This window comes from Kogia breviceps, chromosome X (genome assembly GCF_026419965.1).
Source record: "Kogia breviceps isolate mKogBre1 chromosome X, mKogBre1 haplotype 1, whole genome shotgun sequence".
Taxonomy (NCBI): domain Eukaryota; kingdom Metazoa; phylum Chordata; class Mammalia; order Artiodactyla; family Physeteridae; genus Kogia; species Kogia breviceps.
In genome coordinates, this window is record NC_081330.1 from 136,410,708 (window position 1) to 136,423,400 (window position 12,693).

Here is a 12,693-nt window from a genome sequence, read left to right on the forward strand (position 1 = left end):
TTGAGCAAGGAGTAGGTCGTGTCCATTCCATATTCGGTTTTCGGAAGGGTATCTGTGCTCATTTCAAACTCGAGTTTTATGCGTCACCCCACCTCACCTTTCCCCTGAAGCAGGCATAAGTGTGTTTTCTAAAAGCGTGACTCTGTTCTGTTTGGGGATTCAGTGCATGGGGAGCGATTTTTACATTCCCTCGATAAGTGATATCATAAGTTTCTTTTGTTGTGGGACTTATTTCACTGAGGATGATCGTACCTAAATCCACTCAGGATGCTGCTACCAGCCTCATGACGTGGATTTCATGGCTGAGTGACACTCCATTGGACCTACGTAGCACCACTTGTCCACTTGTCCACTTGTCTTTGTCCACTTGTCCACTCGTCTTTGTCCACTTGGCTCTTTCCTGGGATATGAAACGTGTACCGGAGTGGAGGTTCTTGTCAAGACAGCAGCCCTCAACTTTGGGGTCCCTGTGTCTGGTTGATATTTTCATTTTCCCAAGGTCAACGCCCATGTGTGGAAGTGCCCTATGCTCTGTGGTTCTGTGTTTCACATGGTTTGGGAAAGAGGATACACTTGTGAAGATTGGCTGTTGGCCATTGACATCCCGCCCATCAGCTTAACAAGGCTCCCTTGACTCCGTGGCCTGTCCTGCCTTTCTGGTTTTTAGACTTTTTTCGCCTGGCCCTTTTGCCCCGGGGTGGGGGGCGAGAGATTTCTTTGTAGTGCTGATTTGCTCTCCCAGGTTGCTTGGTTGGCCAAAAAGGGCGTATGCGTTTTTTCCTGAATATATTCAGGAAAAAACGCATACGCCCTTTTTGGCCAACCGCATCATTGTCCACGTTCTGGCGCTTTTCATGTGCTTTCGGGGCCATTCCGATGTACCCGTTGACATCCGTTTCCTGCAGTTCTGCCTTGCGTTCAGCGCCTCTTCGTAGCCTGACGTCAATATATTTTGGGGCGATAGTTATCGTTTAGAACTCTGCAGGTTTGGGAAGTGCAGTGCCCCTGAGCTCCATTTCCCAAATCGCTTATTTGGGAGTGGGACGCAACACGGCTGGATGGCTTCACGCCCTATTGTCGATCCGGGGTGGCAGGCTGAACCGCTGGTGAATTCTTCTTCGTGATGGGAAATGAGAGTGACATGTGCCCGACCAAACACCTCCAGCGAGTCTCTCATTGGTTCCCCCTCTTGCAGTTCATCCTGCGTACAAATTGCAGACGGTACGAAAGAGGCATGGAAAGGCGCCGAGTCTCCAAGTGGGGAGATTGTTAGTAAGGGGGCCTGAATGGAGAACACGAGCACCAGGAGATGAAAACTGAGGTGAGTTTCAGAAAGCTTTCCCAATCCCACGGTGTAGCAACCGCTGGGTTTCCAATGAGTGCTTTCGCTGTCGGAAGATTGCGTTGAACCTGGAGAGTTGGGACCCATGGAATGGGGAGCACGCAGGATTCCTTTCAAGGGTCTGCATTTGCTTTCCCAACCTCACGAATCGTCTCAGCCCCAAGAGTGTCCAGCCTTATGTCTTCTGCCGCTGGGGCTGTAGATGTGGTCAATCCTGGTTGCATGCCAGTCCCTGAACGCATTTTGGAAGAATTTCTCTCTGTTTTGCCCTGCTTGTTTCTTCTTTATGTTGGAAATGTATCCTCAGAATGAGTCTGAGCTGATTTTCCCTGCTGGTTTTAGGCCGCTTTACACACACTTGATGCACTTACACAGAGATATCAAGACTTAGCTTTGAAGATGCTTACTAGTCGGATAGATACTTGTGCGATGAAGAGGGTCTGGTGAGTCCAGTTGATTGAGCAAGGAGTAGGTCGTGTCCATTCCATATTCGGTTTTCGGAAGGGTATCTGTGCTCATTTCAAACTCGAGTTTTATGCGTCACCCCACCTCACCTTTCCCCTGAAGCAGGCATAAGTGTGTTTTCTAAAAGCGTGACTCTGTTCTGTTTGGGGATTCAGTGCATGGGGAGCGATTTTTACATTCCCTCGATAAGTGATATCATAAGTTTCTTTTTTTGTGGGACTTATTTCACTGAGGATGATCGTACCTAAATCCACTCAGGATGCTGCTACCAGCCTCATGACGTGGATTTCATGGCTGAGTGACACTCCATTGGACCTACGTAGCACCACTTGTCCACTTGTCCACTTGTCTTTGTCCACTTGTCCACTCGTCTTTGTCCACTTGGCTCTTTCCTGGGATATGAAACGTGTACCGGAGTGGAGGTTCTTGTCAAGACAGCAGCCCTCAACTTTGGGGTCCCTGTGTCTGGTTGATTTTTTCATTTTCCCAAGGTCAACGCCCATGTGTGGAAGTGCCCTATGCTCTGTGGTTCTGTGTTTTACATGGTTTGGGAAAGAGGATACACTTGTGAAGTTTGGCTGTTGGCCATTGACATCCCGCCCATCCGCTTAACAAGGCTCCCTTGACTCCGTGGCCTGTCCTGCCTTTCTGGTTTTTAGACTTTTTTCGCCTGGCCCTTTTGCCCCCGTGGGGGGGGCGAGAGATTTATTTGTAGTGCTGATTTGCTCTCCCAGGTTGCTTGGTTGGCCAAAAAGGGCGTATGCGTTTTTTCCTGAATATATTCAGGAAAAAACGCATACGCCCTTTTTGGCCAACCGCATCATTGTCCACGTTCTGGCGCTTTTCATGTGCTATCGGGGCCATTCCGATGTACCCATTGACATCCGTTTCCTGCAGTTCTGCCTTGCGTTCAGCGCCTCTTCGTAGCCTGACCTCAATATATTTTGGGGCGATAGTTATCGTTTAGAACTCTGCAGGTTTGGGAAGTGCAGTGCCCCTGAGCTCCATTTCCCAAGTCGCTTTTTTGGGAGTGGGACGCAACACGGCTGGATGGCTTCACGCCCTATTGTCGATCCGGGGTGGCAGGCTGAACCGCTGGTGAATTCTTCTTCGTGATGGGAAATGAGAGTGACATGTGCCCGACCAAACACCTCCAGCGAGTCTCTCATTGGTTCCCCCTCTTGCAGTTCATCCTGCGGACAAATTGCAGACGGTACGAAAGAGGCATGGAAAGGCGCCGAGTCTCCAAGTGGGGAGATTGTTAGTAAGGGGGCCTGAATGGAGAACACGAGCACCAGGAGATGAAAAATGAGGTGAGTTTCAGAAAGCTTTCCCGATCCCACGGTGTAGCATCCGCTGGGTTTCCAATGAGTGCTTTCGCTGTCGGAAGATTGCGTTGAACCTGGAGAGTTGGGACCCATGGAATGGGGAGCACGCAGGATTCCTTTCAAGGGTCTGCATTTGCTTTCCCAACCTCACCAATCGTCTCAGCCCCAAGAGTGTCCAGCCTTATGTCTTCTGCCGCTGGGGCTGTAGATGTGGTCAATCCTGGTTGCATGCCAGTCCCTGAACGCATTTTGGAAGAATTTCTCTCTGTTTTGCCCTGCTTGTTTCTTCTTTATGTTGGAAATGTATCCTCAGAATGGGTCTGAGCTGATTTTCCCTGCTGGTTTTAGGCCGCTTTACACACACTTGATGCACTTACACAGAGATATCAAGACTTAGCTTTTAAGATGCTTACTCGTCGGATAGATACTTGTGCGATGAACAGGGTCTGGTGAGTCCAGTTGATTGAGCAAGGAGTAGGTCGTGTCCATTCCATATTCGGTTTTCGGAAGGGTATCTGTGCTCATTTCAAACTCGAGTTTTATGCGTCACCCCACCTCACCTTTCCCCTGAAGCAGGCATAAGTGTGTTTTCTAAAAGCGTGACTCTGTTCTGTTTGGGGATTCAGTGCATGGGGAGCGATTTTTACATTCCCTCGATAAGTGATATCATAAGTTTCTTTTTTGTGGGACTTATTTCACTGAGGATGATCGTACCTAAATCCACTCAGGATGCTGCTACCAGCCTCATGACGTGGATTTCATGGCTGAGTGACACTCCATTGGACCTACGTAGCACCACTTGTCAACTTGTCCACTTGTCTTTGTCCACTTGTCCACTCGTCTTTGTCCACTTGGCTCTTTCCTGGGATATGAAACGTGTACCGGAGTGGAGGTTCTTGTCAAGACAGCAGCCCTCAACTTTGGGGTCCCTGTGTCTGGTTGATTTTTTCATTTTCCGAAGGTCAACGCCCATGTGTGGAAGTGCCCTATGCTCTGTGGTTCTGTGTTTTACATGGTTTGGGAAAGAGGATACACTTGTGAAGATTGGCTGTTGGCCATTGACATCCCGCCCATCCGCTTAACAAGGCTCCCTTGACTCCGTGGCCTGTCCTGCCTTTCTGGTTTTTAGACTTTTTTCGCCTGGCCCTTTTGCCCCCGGGGGGGGGGCGAGAGATTTCTTTGTAGTGCTGATTTGCTCTCCCAGGTTGCTTGGTTGGCCAAAAAGGGCGTATGCGTTTTTTCCTGAATATATTCAGGAAAAAACGCATACGCCCTTTTTGGCCAACCGCATCATTGTCCACGTTCTGGCGCTTTTCATGTGCTATCGGGGCCATTCCGATGTACCCATTGACATCCGTTTCCTGCAGTTCTGCCTTGCGTTCAGCGACTCTTCGTAGCCTGACGTCAATATATTTTGGGGCGATAGTTATCGTTTAGAACTCTGCAGGTTTGGGAAGTGCAGTGCCCCTGAGCTCCATTTCCCAAGTCGCTTTTTTGGGAGTGGGACGCAACACGGCTGGATGGCTTCACGCCCTATTGTCGATCCGGGGTGGCAGGCTGAACCGCTGGTGAATTCTTCTTCGTGATGGGAAATGAGAGTGACATGTGCCCGACCAAACACCTCCAGCGAGTCTCTCATTGGTTCCCCCTCTTGCAGTTCATCCTGCGGACAAATTGCAGACGGTACGAAAGAGGCATGGAAAGGCGCCGAGTCTCCAAGTGGGGAGATTGTTAGTAAGGGGGCCTGAATGGAGAACACGAGCACCAGGAGATGAAAACTGAGGTGAGTTTCAGAAAGCTTTCCCGATCCCACGGTGTAGCATCCGCTGGGTTTCCAATGAGTGCTTTCGCTGTCGGAAGATTGCGTTGAACCTGGAGAGTTGGGACCCATGGAATGGGGAGCACGCAGGATTCCTTTCAAGGGTCTGCATTTGCTTTCCCAACCTCACCAATCGTCTCAGCCCCAAGAGTGTCCAGCCTTATGTCTTCTGCCGCTGGGGCTGTAGATGTGGTCAATCCTGGTTGCATGCCAGTCCCTGAACGCATTTTGGAAGAATTTCTCTCTGTTTTGCCCTGCTTGTTTCTTCTTTATGTTGGAAATGTATCCTCAGAATGGGTCTGAGCTGATTTTCCCTGCTGGTTTTAGGCCGCTTTACACACACTTGATGCACTTACACAGAGATATCAAGACTTAGCTTTTAAGATGCTTACTAGTCGGATAGATACTTGTGCGATGAACAGGGTCTGGTGAGTCCAGTTGATTGAGCAAGGAGTAGGTCGTGTCCATTCCATATTCGGTTTTCGGAAGGGTATCTGTGCTCATTTCAAACTCGAGTTTTATGCGTCACCCCACCTCACCTTTCCCCTGAAGCAGGCATAAGTGTGTTTTCTAAAAGCGTGACTCTGTTCTGTTTGGGGATTCAGTGCATGGGGAGCGATTTTTACATTCCCTCGATAAGTGATATCATAAGTTTCTTTTTTTGTGGGACTTATTTCACTGAGGATGATCGTACCTAAATCCACTCAGGATGCTGCTACCAGCCTCATGACGTGGATTTCATGGCTGAGTGACACTCCATTGGACCTACGTAGCACCACTTGTCCACTTGTCTTTGTCCACTTGTCCACTCGTCTTTGTCCACTTGGCTCTTTCCTGGGATATGAAACGTGTACCGGAGTGGAGGTTCTTGTCAAGACAGCAGCCCTCAACTTTGGGGTCCCTGTGTCTGGTTGATTTTTTCATTTTCCCAAGGTCAACGCCCATGTGTGGAAGTGCCCTATGCTCTGTGGTTCTGTGTTTTACATGGTTTGGGAAAGAGGATACACTTGTGAAGATTGGCTGTTGGCCATTGACATCCCGCCCATCCGCTTAACAAGGCTCCCTTGACTCCGTGGCCTGTCCTGCCTTTCTGGTTTTTAGACTTTTTTCGCCTGGCCCTTTTGCCCCGGGGGGGGCGAGAGATTTCTTTGTAGTGCTGATTTGCTCTCCCAGGTTGCTTGGTTGGCCAAAAAGGGCGTATGCGTTTTTTCCTGAATATATTCAGGAAAAAACGCATACGCCCTTTTTGGCCAACCGCATCATTGTCCACGTTCTGGCGCTTTTCATGTGCTATCGGGGCCATTCCGATGTACCCGTTGACATCCGTTTCCTGCAGTTCTGCCTTGCGTTCAGCGCCTCTTCGTAGCCTGACCTCAATATATTTTGGGGCGATAGTTATCGTTTAGAACTCTGCAGGTTTGGGAAGTGCAGTGCCCCTGAGCTCCATTTCCCAAGTCGCTTTTTTGTGAGTGGGACGCAACACGGCTGGATGGCTTCACGCCCTATTGTCGATCCGGGGTGGCAGGCTGAACCTCTGGTGAATTCTTCTTCGTGATGGGAAATGAGAGTGACATGTGCCCGACCAAACACCTCCAGCGAGTCTCTCATTGGTTCCCCCTCTTGCAGTTCATCCTGCGGACAAATTGCAGACGGTACGAAAGAGGCATGGAAAGGCGCCGAGTCTCCAAGTGGGGAGATTGTTAGTAAGGGGGCCTGAATGGAGAACACGAGCACCAGGAGATGAAAACTGAGGTGAGTTTCAGAAAGCTTTCCCGATCCCACGGTGTAGCATCCGCTGGGTTTCCAATGAGTGCTTTCACTGTCGGAAGATTGCGTTGAACCTGGAGAGTTGGGACCCATGGAATGGGGAGCACGCAGGATTCCTTTCAAGGGTCTGCATTTGCTTTCCCAACCTCACGAATCGTCTCAGCCCCAAGAGTGTCCAGCCTTATGTATTCTGCCGCTGGGGCTGTAGATGTGGTCAATCCTGGTTGCATGCCAGTCCCTGAACGCATTTTGGAAGAATTTCTCTCTGTTTTGCCCTGCTTGTTTCTTCTTTATGTTGGAAATGTATCCTCAGAATGGGTCTGAGCTGATTTTCCCTGCTGGTTTTAGGCCGCTTTACACACACTTGATGCACTTACACAGAGATATCAAGACTTAGCTTTTAAGATGCTTACTAGTCGGATAGATACTTGTGCGATGAAGAGGGTCTGGTGAGTCCAGTTGATTGAGCAAGGAGTAGGTCGTGTCCATTCCATATTCGGTTTTCGGAAGGGTATCTGTGCTCATTTCAAACTCGAGTTTTATGCGTCACCCCACCTCACCTTTCCCCTGAAGCAGGCATAAGTGTGTTTTCTAAAAGCGTGACTCTGTTCTGTTTGGGGATTCAGTGCATGGGGAGCGATTTTTACATTCCCTCGATAAGTGAAATCATAAGTTTCTTTTTTTGTGGGACTTATTTCACTGAGGATGATCGTACCTAAATCCACTCAGGATGCTGCTACCAGCCTCATGACGTGGATTTCATGGCTGAGTGACACTCCATTGGACCTACGTAGCACCACTTGTCCACTTGTCCACTTGTCTTTGTCCACTTGTCCACTCGTCTTTGTCCACTTGGCTCTTTCCTGGGATATGAAACGTGTACCGGAGTGGAGGTTCTTGTCAAGACAGCAGCCGTCAACTTTGGGGTCCCTGTGTCTGGTTGATTTTTTCATTTTCCCAAGGTCAACGCCCATGTGTGGAAGTGCCCTATGCTCTGTGGTTCTGTGTTTTACATGGTTTGGGAAAGAGGATACACTTGTGAAGATTGGCTGTTGGCCATTGACATCCCGCCCATCAGCTTAACAAGGCTCCCTTGACTCCGTGGGCTGTCCTGCCTTTCTGGTTTTTAGACTTTTTTCGCCTGGCCCTTTTGCCCCGGGGGGGGGGGGGCGAGAGATTTCTTTGTAGTGCTGATTTGCTCTCCCAGGTTGCTTGGTTGGCCAAAAAGGGCGTATGCGTTTTTTCCTGAATATATTCAGGAAAAAACGCATACGCCCTTTTTGGCCAACCGCATCATTGTCCACGTTCTGGCGCTTTTCATGTGCTATCGGGGCCATTCCGATGTACCCGTTGACATCCGTTTCCTTCAGTTCTGCCTTGCGTTCAGCGCCTCTTCGTAGCCTGACGTCAATATATTTTGGGGCGATAGTTATCGTTTAGAACTCTGCAGGTTTGGGAAGTGCAGTGCCCCTGAGCTCCATTTCCTAAGTCGCTTTTTTGTGAGTGGGACACAACACGGCTGGATGGCTTCACGCCCTATTGTCGATCCGGGGTGGCAGGCTGAACCGCTGGTGAATTCTTCTTCGTGATGGGAAATGAGAGTGACATGTGCCCGACCAAACACCTCCAGCGAGTCTCTCATTGGTTCCCCCTCTTGCAGTTCATCCTGCGGACAAATTGCAGACGGTACGAAAGAGGCATGGAAAGGCGCCGAGTCTCCAAGTGGGGAGATTGTTAGTAAGGGGGCCTGAATGGAGAACACGAGCACCCGGAGATGAAAACTGAGGTGAGTTTCAGAAAGCTTTCCCGATCCCACGGTGTAGCATCCGCTGGGTTTCCAATGAGTGCTTTCGCTGTCGGAAGATTGCGTTGAACCTGGAGAGTTGGGACCCATGGAATGGGGAGCACGCAGGATTCCTTTCAAGGGTCTGCATTTGCTTTCCCAACCTCACCAATCGTCTCAGCCCCAAGAGTGTCCAGCCTTATGTCTTCTGCCGCTGGGGCTGTAGATGTGGTCAATCCTGGTTGCATGCCAGTCCCTGAACGCATTTTGGAAGAATTTCTCTCTGTTTTGCCCTGCTTGTTTCTTCTTTATGTTGGAAATGTATCCTCAGAATGGGTCTGAGCTGATTTTCCCTGCTGGTTTTAGGCCGCTTTACACACACTTGATGCACTTACACAGAGATATCAAGACTTAGCTTTTAAGATGCTTACTAGTCAGATAGATACTTGTGCGATGAACAGGGTCTGGTGAGTCCAGTTGATTGAGCAAGGAGTAGGTCGTGTCCATTCCATATTCGGTTTTCGGAAGGGTATCTGTGCTCATTTCAAACTCGAGTTTTATGCGTCACCCCACCTCACCTTTCCCCTGAAGCAGGCATAAGTGTGTTTTCTAAAAGCGTGACTCTGTTCTGTTTGGGGATTCAGTGCATGGGGAGCGATTTTTACATTCCCTCGATAAGTGATATCATAAGTTTCTTTTTTTGTGGGACTTATTTCACTGAGGATGATCGTACCTAAATCCACTCAGGATGCTGCTACCAGCCTCATGACGTGGATTTCATGGCTGAGTGACACTCCATTGGACCTACGTAGCACCACTTGTCCACTTGTCCACTTGTCTTTGTCCACTTGTCCACTCGTCTTTGTCCACTTGGCTCTTTCCTGGGATATGAAACGTGTACCGGAGTGGAGGTTCTTGTCAAGACAGCAGCGCTCAACTTTGGGGTCCCTGTGTCTGGTTGATTTTTTGATTTTCCCAAGGTCAACGCCCATGTGTGGAAGTGCCCTATGCTCTGTGGTTCTGTGTTTTCCATGGTTTGGGAAAGAGGATACACTTGTGAAGATTGGCTGTTGGCCATTGACATCCCGCCCATCAGCTTAACAAGGCTCCCTTGACTCCGTGGCCTGTCCTGCCTTTCTGGTTTTTAGACTTTTTTCGCCTGGCCCTTTTGCCCCGGGGGGGGGGGCGAGAGATTTCTTTGTAGTGCTGATTTGCTCTCCCAGGTTGCTTGGTTGGCCAAAAAGAACGCATACGCCCTTTTTGGCCAACCGCATCATTGTCCACGTTCTGGCGCTTTTCATGTGCTATCGGGGCCATTCCGATGTACCCGTTGACATCCGTTTCCTGCAGTTCTGCCTTGCGTTCAGCGCCTCTTCGTAGCCTGACCTCAATATATTTTGGGGCGATAGTTATCGTTTAGAACTCTGCAGGTTTGGGAAGTGCAGTGCCCCTGAGCTCCATTTCCCAAGTCGCTTTTTTGTGAGTGGGACGCAACACGGCTGGATGGCTTCACGCCCTATTGTCGATCCGCGGTGGCAGGTTGAACCGCTGGTGAATTCTTCTTCGTGATGGGAAATGAGAGTGACATGTGCCCGACCAAACACCTCCAGCGAGTCTCTCATTGGTTCCCCCTCTTGCAGTTCATCCTGCGGACAAATTGCAGACGGTACGAAAGAGGCATGGAAAGGCGCCGAGTCTCCAAGTGGGGAGATTGTTAGTAAGGGGGCCTGAATGGAGAACACGAGCACCAGGAGATGAAAACTGAGGTGAGTTTCAGAAAGCTTTCCCGATCCCACGGTGTAGCATCCGCTGGGTTTCCAATGAGTGCTTTCGCTGTCGGAAGATTGCGTTGAACCTGGAGAGTTGGGACCCATGGAATGGGGAGCACGCAGGATTCCTTTCAAGGGTCTGCATTTGCTTTCCCAACCTCACCAATCGTCTCAGCCCCAAGAGTGTCCAGCCTTATGTCTTCTGCCGCTGGGGCTGTAGATGTGGTCAATCCTGGTTGCATGCCAGTCCCTGAACGCATTTTGGAAGAATTTCTCTCTGTTTTGCCCTGCTTGTTTCTTCTTTATGTTGGAAATGTATCCTCAGAATGGGTCTGAGCTGATTTTCCCTGCTGGTTTTAGGCCGCTTTACACACACTTGATGCACTTACACAGAGATATCAAGACTTAGCTTTGAAGATGCTTACTAGTCGGATAGATACTTGTGCGATGAACAGGGTCTGGTGAGTCCAGTTGATTGAGCAAGGAGTAGGTCGTGTCCATTCCATATTCGGTTTTCGGAAGGGTATCTGTGCTCATTTCAAACTCGAGTTTTATGCGTCACCCCACCTCACCTTTCCCCTGAAGCAGGCATAAGTGTGTTTTCTAAAAGCGTGACTCTGTTCTGTTTGGGGATTCAGTGCATGGGGAGCGATTTTTACATTCCCTCGATAAGTGATATCATAAGTTTCTTTTTTTGTGGGACTTATTTCACTGAGGATGATCGTACCTAAATCCACTCAGGATGCTGCTACCAGCCTCATGACGTGGATTTCATGGCTGAGTGACACTCCATTGGACCTACGTAGCACCACTTGTCCACTTGTCCACTTGTCTTTGTCCACTTGTCCACTTGGCTCTTTCCTGGGATATGAAACGTGTACCGGAGTGGAGGTTCTTGTCAAGACAGCAGCCGTCAACTTTGGGGTCCCTGTGTCTGGTTGATTTTTTCATTTTCCCAAGGTCAACGCCCATGTGTGGAAGTGCCCTATGCTCTGTGGTTCTGTGTTTTACATGGTTTGGGAAAGAGGATACACTTGTGAAGATTGGCTGTTGGCCATTGACATCCCGCCCATCAGCTTAACAAGGCTCCCTTGACTCCGTGGGCTGTCCTGCCTTTCTGGTTTTTAGACTTTTTTCGCCTGGCCCTTTTGCCCCCGGGTGGGGGGCGAGAGATTTCTTTGTAGTGCTGATTTGCTCTCCCAGGTTGCTTGGTTGGCCAAAAAGGGCGTATGCGTTTTTTCCTGAATATATTCAGGAAAAAACGCATACGCCCTTTTTGGCCAACCGCATCATTGTCCACGTTCTGGCGCTTTTCATGTGCTATCGGGGCCATTCCGATGTACCCGTTGACATCCGTTTCCTGCAGTTCTGCCTTGCGTTCAGCGCCTCTTCGTAGCCTGACCTCAATATATTTTGGGGCGATAGTTATCGTTTAGAACTCTGCAGGTTTGGGAAGTGCAGTGCCCCTGAGCTCCATTTCCCAAGTCGCTTTTTTGGGAGTGGGACGCAACACGGCTGGATGGCTTCACGCCCTATTGTCGATCCGGGGTGGCAGGCTGAACCGCTGGTGAATTCTTCTTCGTGATGGGAAATGAGAGTGACATGTGCCCGACCAAACACCTCCAGCGAGTCTCTCATTGGTTCCCCCTCTTGCAGTTCATCCTGCGGACAAATTGCAGACGGTACGAAAGAGGCATGGAAAGGCGCCGAGTCTCCAAGTGGGGAGATTGTTAGTAAGGGGGCCTGAATGGAGAACACGAGCACCCGGAGATGAAAACTGAGGTGAGTTTCAGAAAGCTTTCCCGATCCCACGGTGTAGCATCCGCTGGGTTTCCAATGAGTGCTTTCGCTGTCCGAAGATTGCGTTGAACCTGGAGAGTTGGGACCCATGGAATGGGGAGCACGCAGGATTCCTTTCAAGGGTCTGCATTTGCTTTCCCAACCTCACGAATCGTCTCAGCCCCAAGAGTGTCCAGCCTTATGTCTTCTGCCGCTGGGGCTGTAGATGTGGTCAATCCTGGTTGCATGCCAGTCCCTGAACGCATTTTGGAAGAATTTCTCTCTGTTTTGCCCTGCTTGTTTCTTCTTTATGTTGGAAATGTATCCTCAGAATGGGTCTGAGCTGATTTTCCCTGCTGGTTTTAGGCCGCTTTACACACACTTGATGCACTTACACAGAGATATCAAGACTTAGCTTTTAAGATGCTTACTAGTCGGATAGATACTTGTGCGATGAACAGGGTCTGGTGAGTCCAGTTGATTGAGCAAGGAGTAGGTCGTGTCCATTCCATATTCGGTTTTCGGAAGGGTATCTGTGCTCATTTCAAACTCGAGTTTTATGCGTCACCCCACCTCACCTTTCCCCTGAAGCAGGCATAAGTGTGTTTTCTAAAAGCGTGACTCTGTTCTGTTTGGGGATT